At 40.9% G+C, this 7,830-nt stretch overlaps 1 non-coding gene across 1 annotated transcript; it reads left to right on the top strand.

The window, feature by feature from the left end:
* The first annotated feature begins 203 nt into the window (after window positions 1–203).
* Window positions 204–285, top strand: trnas-aga (transfer RNA serine (anticodon AGA)). The gene has a single exon. It is a non-coding gene; the product is annotated as a tRNA-Ser (tRNA).
* The last annotated feature ends 7,545 nt before the right edge of the window (window positions 286–7,830 follow it).

Here is a 7,830-nt window from a genome sequence, read left to right as displayed (position 1 = left end):
GTCCTCCGCCACTAGATGGTGCTGTGTTCACCACAGGCCGCATGAAGCCCAGTCAGCTCCCCTCCTTTGCCGGCAGAAGAGATCAATATTTAGCGGAATTACTGTGGGGGATTGTGTACAGTTTAACAACCACTTATTCTGCGACCAATATAACTGGAAATATTGCCTTTGTGATGACTCTGTACCACATTATAAGGCAGGTAGTTGTCGTGGCCGAGTGGTTAAGGCGATGGACTAGAAATCCATTGGGGTCTCCCCGCGCAGGTTCGAATCCTGCCGACAACGATTTATTTTCACCGTACCTGAACATTGTACGGCCCATGACGGTTTTATCCGGCCCGCGATGTCGAAGACAAGCCATGCAATTTTACTTATGAGACTAAACAGACGAATGAAATTATCTAAATCGGCTTTTATTTTGAAATTCTTGTGTGGCGCTAGTGCGCTTCCTCCTGCCACAACTGATCGACGTGAGTGATGTTTGCAGTCGCTGCATCTTCTGCTGAGGTGACTAAGACACGCCCATGGCAGGTTGAGCGAATGGTGATTTTCATTTTGTTCGTGGAGCACAGCTGATGGAGGAATACACTGGAGTCACCAAATGAGCACTAAAAAGCGTTTTATGTTACTTATGTCACCTTTATCACTACAGCCATATTGATATAGTGGAGTAAACACAGGTGTTAGCAATGATACTAATTAAGGAGCCTTTCCAGTGAACCAGCATGCACTAATAGCAGCACTATGACCTGAATGGAACATAAAGTTAATTAGTATCACTGGTAACACCTGTGTTTCCACAACTATTTCATGTCAAAATGGCTGCAGGAATAGGTTTTTAACCAGCCATAACATTACATTACTGTTGACATGTTATTGCATCAGTAATAACAAGACAATAATCCAATATAGCAGTCAGTATTTGTACTTGTTATCCTTATTATACACTGTAAATACAGGCTGTTAGCTTGCAGTGAAGTCATTTTATGATGTGATATTTTTAAAGCTATAATATGTTCACGTTTCTGCATCAAAATGTCTTAAAATGCTAGACCTATGTTATATATTTACTTACTTATTTAATCACAAATGTTTTGATCACACCCTGACAAAACCATAATTTATGCAAGGTAACATTACGCTTCCTACAAGCTGACAACTTCCAGGAAAACGCACCAGATACATGAGGGAGCAAGGATGAATTTGAACATGATGGTGAACATGACTAACATGAATAAAACTTAAATACATTACTTTGTCCATGAGCAGGATTTCTGCTTGAATCACGCCAGATTGATTTTCAACTGCAATGGTGGTTCTTTAGCAATTAAGACAGCAACTCCCATGACCCCATGCTACTTCAAATGTCATCAAACTACAGCTTTTATTACTGTTTTAATGTGAAAGACAACTTATTATGCATTTAATTAACTAAAAATGAATTAATTAGTGAACTAAATGTTGTTTTTCCAACACTGCTTGTTACCCATGAATAATATGACCTCTGAGCCATTCATTCACTTCATGAGTAGATCTCTCTATTTATCTACAGCCTTAAGCAAGGACAAAGTGCACATTCTGCTTGTGTTCCTCAAGACGGAATGTTTTTGAAAACATCAAAGTCACATTTCTATTAGAAACAAGTCTTTTCTAATGAGGAAAAAGATCATAGTTCATATATGAAGTTCTCAGGTGGAACTGAGGTCACTCATGGGTCATTCAGGCAGACTTCAAAATGTTCCCAGCCTGTTTTTAATGAACCTGTAGGCATGTGCTTGTTTATCTGAAGGGCAGATCCCCAGCCTTTATTAACTTCAAACGCTTAATAATGTCAGCCCAGCTTTGCTAAGTTTAACAGAGAAAATTCAGACAACAGTGCATTCACTGTCAGAGATTATACAGAAATACAAGCGTTTATATGCAAAAGCCTCAGTGTGACGAATCTGATGAATAAACAGCACCTCTTTTCTCCTTCCTGTTCTCACTTGCAGCTGCAGCCCTGCACTTGACCTCCTCAAACCTATTAGGAAGAGTCTGTGGGGCTGTTTGATTCGAAATCCCCAATGGAGAATGTCTAGTCCCACAGTCTGTACTTTCACCTTCATCTCCCTCCTCTATTCCTCCACTATATTCTAAAATAAAAAGTCTAAAATAAAGAGTCTCAGAGTACAGACTACAGTCAGGCTGCAAGGTGTCTTTGAGAAACTCATACTCTCAATTTAATCATTTGTGTGCAGGGATTAGCCTACTTAAAAGGTCAGCAAGTAAGTAAGACATTTTCACCCCCACCTCGTTTGGTCTATACTTTCAGACTTTTCAGTTTGATCCAGGGCCAAAAGTAAAACCTTCCCGGACCATGGCCCGGACCAAAGAGCCAGACTTTGGTCCAGTGAAAAGAGGTGGTCTCACTCCAGAACAAACTGGACAACTGTTTGATTTGTTTCTAATGTGATAACATTTTTTGAATGGTTCAGACTTTCAGACCAATTACAGGAAATTACAACAGAGTATCATCAGAGCCGAAAGAAGGAAAAACAACACACCAAAAATAAAATGAGCCATTGGAGCAGACATGGAAAGGAAGAGATCAGATGTTTTATTGATATCTGGTCTCTAAATTTTAGTTTAGTCCACTTGGATAATTGCAATGTGAAACCAAAACTAAATGGACAAAGTGTAGACAGTGTCTCAAAAAAAAACTTTGTGCTTCCACACTTTTGAGTGTGGAAGTACCCTAAGATTTAAGTGGATCTATGGACTGAGTATGGCAGAAATGGCATATAATATCCATAAGTATGTTTTCATTAGTGTGTAATCCTCTGAAAATAAGAATTGTTGTGTTTTCAAGTACTTAAAATTAGCCCTTTATAACTGCAGAGAGATCGGGTCATCTTCCGCAGAGGCCACCATGTCGTATTTCTACAGTTGCTCAGACTAGACAAACCAAACACTGGCAAACAGTGATTCTGCTATGGGCTTTTTCCACTGGCACTTTTGGCTGTGCTGAGCCACACCTTACCACACCAACTTGCATTTCCATTATCACTTTCAGCACACCAAGCTGCGCCAAGCCACCCCTGAGATGGACCTACTCTGGAGTGATGCCAAAGCAAGCCTGATGCTCCTGCAAGTGGGCTGTGGCGACGTCTCAACAGCTGCGGCCAACCCGTGCTGAGCCCCCTTTTTCCCCATTGAAGTGTGTTGTGATACTCAAAAGTCTCTTTATGTTCAGTTCTTAGTACTTTCGCTTTAAACAGAATCTTTATGTTTTGAAATTTAGTATCTCTCCTGTGTTGCAGTTTGAACACTCAGGTGTCTGCATTATTTTACCATTTCATATTCGCTTTCAGCTGAATAGGAGTCATGTTAGGTTACTGCTGATGAAACCCCAAATGAAAACATTTCCTGTGTATGCTGCTTCATAATAAAAGCGTTTAAATACTGGAATGATGCAGGACTTTTGTTGTGAAGAATTTAAGGATACAGCATGTTTGTCCCGGAGAGTCACATGAACGGTTTATCCACTGCTTTACAGCCGCTCGACTCGAGCCTCCTTGAGCTCATCTTCAGGTAAAAGACACACTTTCAAGGGGGTAGCTGTGTTGTAATGGAAAGGGAGGGTGAGGAGAGCTGTATTCATTTGTTTGTAATCTACAACCTCACCACCAGATGCCAGTAAATCCTGCCATTTTGAAGCCTCGGGTGTGGGGGTCACAATTCTTATTTCATTCAGCAGAGTTGGATCCTCCTGATAAAGAGAAAACTACTGTTGCAATGACCCTAAGGCAAAGTACTGTTTAAAAACTATATAACTGTCACAGTGTGGATTCAGCTCCTCTGCTTTCCCAGTAGTTTCCCCTCACCCCCCCTTGCCTCACTCCTAGTGTCAGCCACTCCCACTTGATCACCCCACTCCACTCACCTGGACTCACAGCTGCAGCTCATCAGCAATCACCCCAGTATATAAGCCTCTCCAGTTCACTCCCTTGTTGCCAGATTGTTCTCTGTTCCCATGTTAGACTTTCAAGCGTTAATCTCTGGACTGATTCCCCCTTGCTGACTCTGACTGCCTGCTTTGTCTGTCTCCTGGTAAATGCACCAGCCTTCTGGCCCAGATCACGCGATCTGCCTGAACTTCCTTGGTTCCTGTTTGTCAGTGGCTTCCCAGCGTTTCCACTCAATGACGCTGCAGTGTGAGCATTTCCACCTCCTTGCCTGTGGCTGGCTTTGGCTTTGAGACTCACATTGTCTCCCCACATGTGTTCCTGTGTGAGAGTCTTTTGTGTACCTACCTGTCAGCTCATCAATCCCTCATGTGGCCTTGACCTACCCTTGCTGGCTTGTCTGCCCTGCCCGTCTACCCACCTGGTTCTGAGTCCTCCACCTGGCCCCGACCTAACTCCTGCTTGTCCCTCGTCACCTCATCTGCTCCATTTGACTGCTCATCTGGTTCTGGACCCTCCACCTCATTGACCTTGTCCCTTGTCTGCTCCTTCCTGGTACTGTCACCCGCCGCTGAACAGAACTCTTAGGCCACTTCTGGGTTCAGCCTGGTTCGTCTTTAAATTTGAAGCCTCATAGACTCTGTGATAACTCTTTGTTTGAGTTACGGACATTTTTCTGTGTTGCATTACCTGCTCAAGTTTCTGTTCTGCTCGTGACAAAGGTCATTACCAATCGTCCTTCTGTGCCTGTGTGCTGCAATTGGTTTCAGCCAATAATCTTTTTTGCCAAGTTCATCAATGATGATAAATGATCTTAAGTCTATAGTTTATGAACACTTAGAGTCATCTATGTTGTGTTGGATTCAGTAGAAGTAGCAATTCCTTGATAGGACTGGGACATTGCAAGGTTTCCTTGATTAAATGCTCAGTATTTCTGAAGGCAAAGTCTGATGTTCTTGATGAGTTTTTGAGAATTTTGATGGTTTGTAAAATAAGAGGCTGTATTTCACTATTTTGGTACATTTGCTATAAAGTTAATATATTACACTGAGATACTGAGCGGGCTGTATTGCACGTTTTTGTTCCAAGTCAAGGGAAGGAAATTAACAAGGCTCAGGAGGATTTTTTTGCCTTTGTCTCAATAAGAGATCAAACCTCCTCCCCATTCTAACCATTTCATGCTTGACCTTACAAATAATTAATAATTAAGTTGACCCTGCATGCATAAAAATGCCAATTCTTCTTTTGTAGACACTTGTATTGTTCCTGGTGCTGTATAGAGGATAAAGGTATTTAATAATTAATAGTTAGCAGATTATTTAGTCACATGTCAACAGAGACTCAGCAAAGTGACAGAGGCTAAACTCAACATCAGGGTTGGGAGGGTTACTTTAAAAATGTATCCTGCCACCAATTATTCATTACTTTTTTATTTCCTGTTTTATTTTTGGATTATTCAGTACCAAATATGATAAAATTGTTTAGCCTAATATGTTTTATATATTCTTTTTTAGGTTTATTTTTTTCCTTTGTTTTGCATAAATGCACGTTTAGATTAATGGAGGTTATCCACAAATGTACTTTGTTAGATTTGCTATTCACACCAGTCACCACCATCACATGTATACTCCCAAAATATTTCTCAGCTGTAGTATAGCAGTGTTATTGACAGGTTGGTTCACTAACTGGATCCCTGTGTATAACACTAATGGTTGGTCTGTGCAGTTGGTCTATGTAGCTAATATTAGCGGTTGGGTTGTGTAGCTAACTTTTGCTGTTGGTCTGTTAGTTAATGTTAGCAGTTGGTCCTACCTCTAAATGTTTCTTTAAATTAGAAGTTGAGGTTTTGGATGACAACATATTCACAGCTGAAGGCAGAACTTTTTTCCACCTAATAAGTAAGTAAACATCATAACTGTAAGATTAGCTCTGGTTTCATTGGCGAGATGAGTGGTGTTGTGAGACTTGTAAGTGTTTTGATATGCATACACTGTATAGGGCAGTATATGATTCTTTGCTTAAAAATGTATTTTCAAATTGTAATCCTGATAAAAAATCACAGTTTTTACTAATAATATCTGTAATTTGAGTAGGCTGCCTCTTTTTTCTGTTACTGTAATGCAATAGAATTTTTTCTGGTATGCTAATTATATAGCTAATCCTCTTACATGTAATCCATTACTCCCCAAGTCTGCTCAACATACATGAAGGGGTGTATGTGTGTGCGTGTGTGCATGCATGCCTCCACCAACATCTGTAATGTTTATGGATGGAATGTGCGATAAACAAGCTTACATTCAGATGTTGTGTGGGAAGCAGCAGTTAACCTATGGAGCTACTGTATATTTTTCATTAAGGAGTGGCTTTGTGGTTTTGTTTGAGTGAGACAGAGCATGAAAGCAGCTGTCTCACGCCAAAAACAATATCAGGCTAAATCAAGAGCACAAATTAGTAATTTGAGAGCATGAATTATTAAATCGTGAGCACGAGTTAGTAATTTGAGATGCACGGATACGTTTTTTTCTCCATGACACCTCCCGTGCTCCATACCCTGCAGCTCATCCCCTGGGCACACCCCTATTTGTGTACACATCTGTGTGACTGCGCAGCAACCAGCAGACCCAGTCAGTGTAATCCTGTCAGTTTCCTGTCCTCTCCTGCTGGTTTCAGCTCAAATCCAGTGGGCCTGAGGCCAGGGAGGAGTAGGAAGGAAACTTCTGTGAATGTCTGAGTATCTGCTCTCATCTGAGGTCAAGGAATGTGGTGGATGCTATCAGTAGTGGACAGTGGATTTCACTTTTACTTGCTACAAGAAAAATTAAAGATGTGACATACACACAAAAGTTGCAGTCAGAGTCGGCGATAAGCTGCCAGGAACAGGAAATCCCACCTTGTTTCCAGAAATAAAGGAAGACTTCTGCCATCTGTGGCTGTACCATTTGCTGCAATTACTTGGATTTGCATGATCAAGTTTAAACAGAGTTTAGTAACAGTAACAGCTTGCAAGGGGTGGTTGGTGGAGGAGGAACATTCTGTACCAGTGTTAAAGTGACAGTTCGGACCAGATCACAAAATACTTATTTTTCATCCTGTGGTGCTATTCATTCGTCTAGATTGTTTTGGTGTGACTTGCAGAGTTTTTGAGATTTCAGCAGTGGAGAAGTTTGCCTTTTCTCCACTATAATGGATCTAGCAGTTTCTATACATTTTTCTATAAATTACTTAACCATACATTGGATGCTCAACACCTCTGCTTTAATTTGGTTATTAATACCCCTGATAAAAAAAAATAGCAAGATGAGCGTTGTTAGTTCTGTCTGTGTTTGTCACAGATTATGCAGTGAAAACTTGAGGTTTGTCACATGAATGTCACTTGATAACTTGCCAATCCGCATCATCTAAAATAAAAGATAATGTTGCTCTGTAACTGTTGGATGCGTGTAATGGGCCACTGTTTGTTAACAAGTTCGTAACTTAAGAGTGAGTGATATGTCAATGTGGTGTTTACAACTTGTTTCTGCTGCCCCCAAGTGGCCAAATTTAGTCAATTATTGCAGGTTTAAATGTCCAGTGTATAAGATTTACAGGGTTCATTGGCAGAATAGGGCAGAAATGGACAGGGCTGCCACCTTCTGGCCAGTTTGTTGATATGTTGTTATTCAACCAAATTTTGATTGGTTGGACAGTCACTGGTGTTTCTTTAATATGGAGAGAAGCACTTCTTAATCCATTATTGTCGGGAGTAGGGACATATGCAGACCTGATGTATTTTATTTTTGAGTGACAGGCTATTTACTGAACATTTACTGGCCCCAGTGTAATTGACACCATGTCAATGAACCAGCACAAATTGCTGCATCGGCCCACAGCCTCAGAGGACAGAAGA

This window comes from Lutjanus erythropterus, chromosome 8, assembly GCF_056507025.1.
Source record: "Lutjanus erythropterus isolate fLutEry1 chromosome 8, fLutEry1.hap2, whole genome shotgun sequence".
NCBI classification, from domain to species: domain Eukaryota; kingdom Metazoa; phylum Chordata; class Actinopteri; order Lutjaniformes; family Lutjanidae; genus Lutjanus; species Lutjanus erythropterus.
The sequence above is the reverse complement of the archived record's forward strand: the minus strand, read 5'-3'. Positions and strand labels throughout refer to the sequence as shown.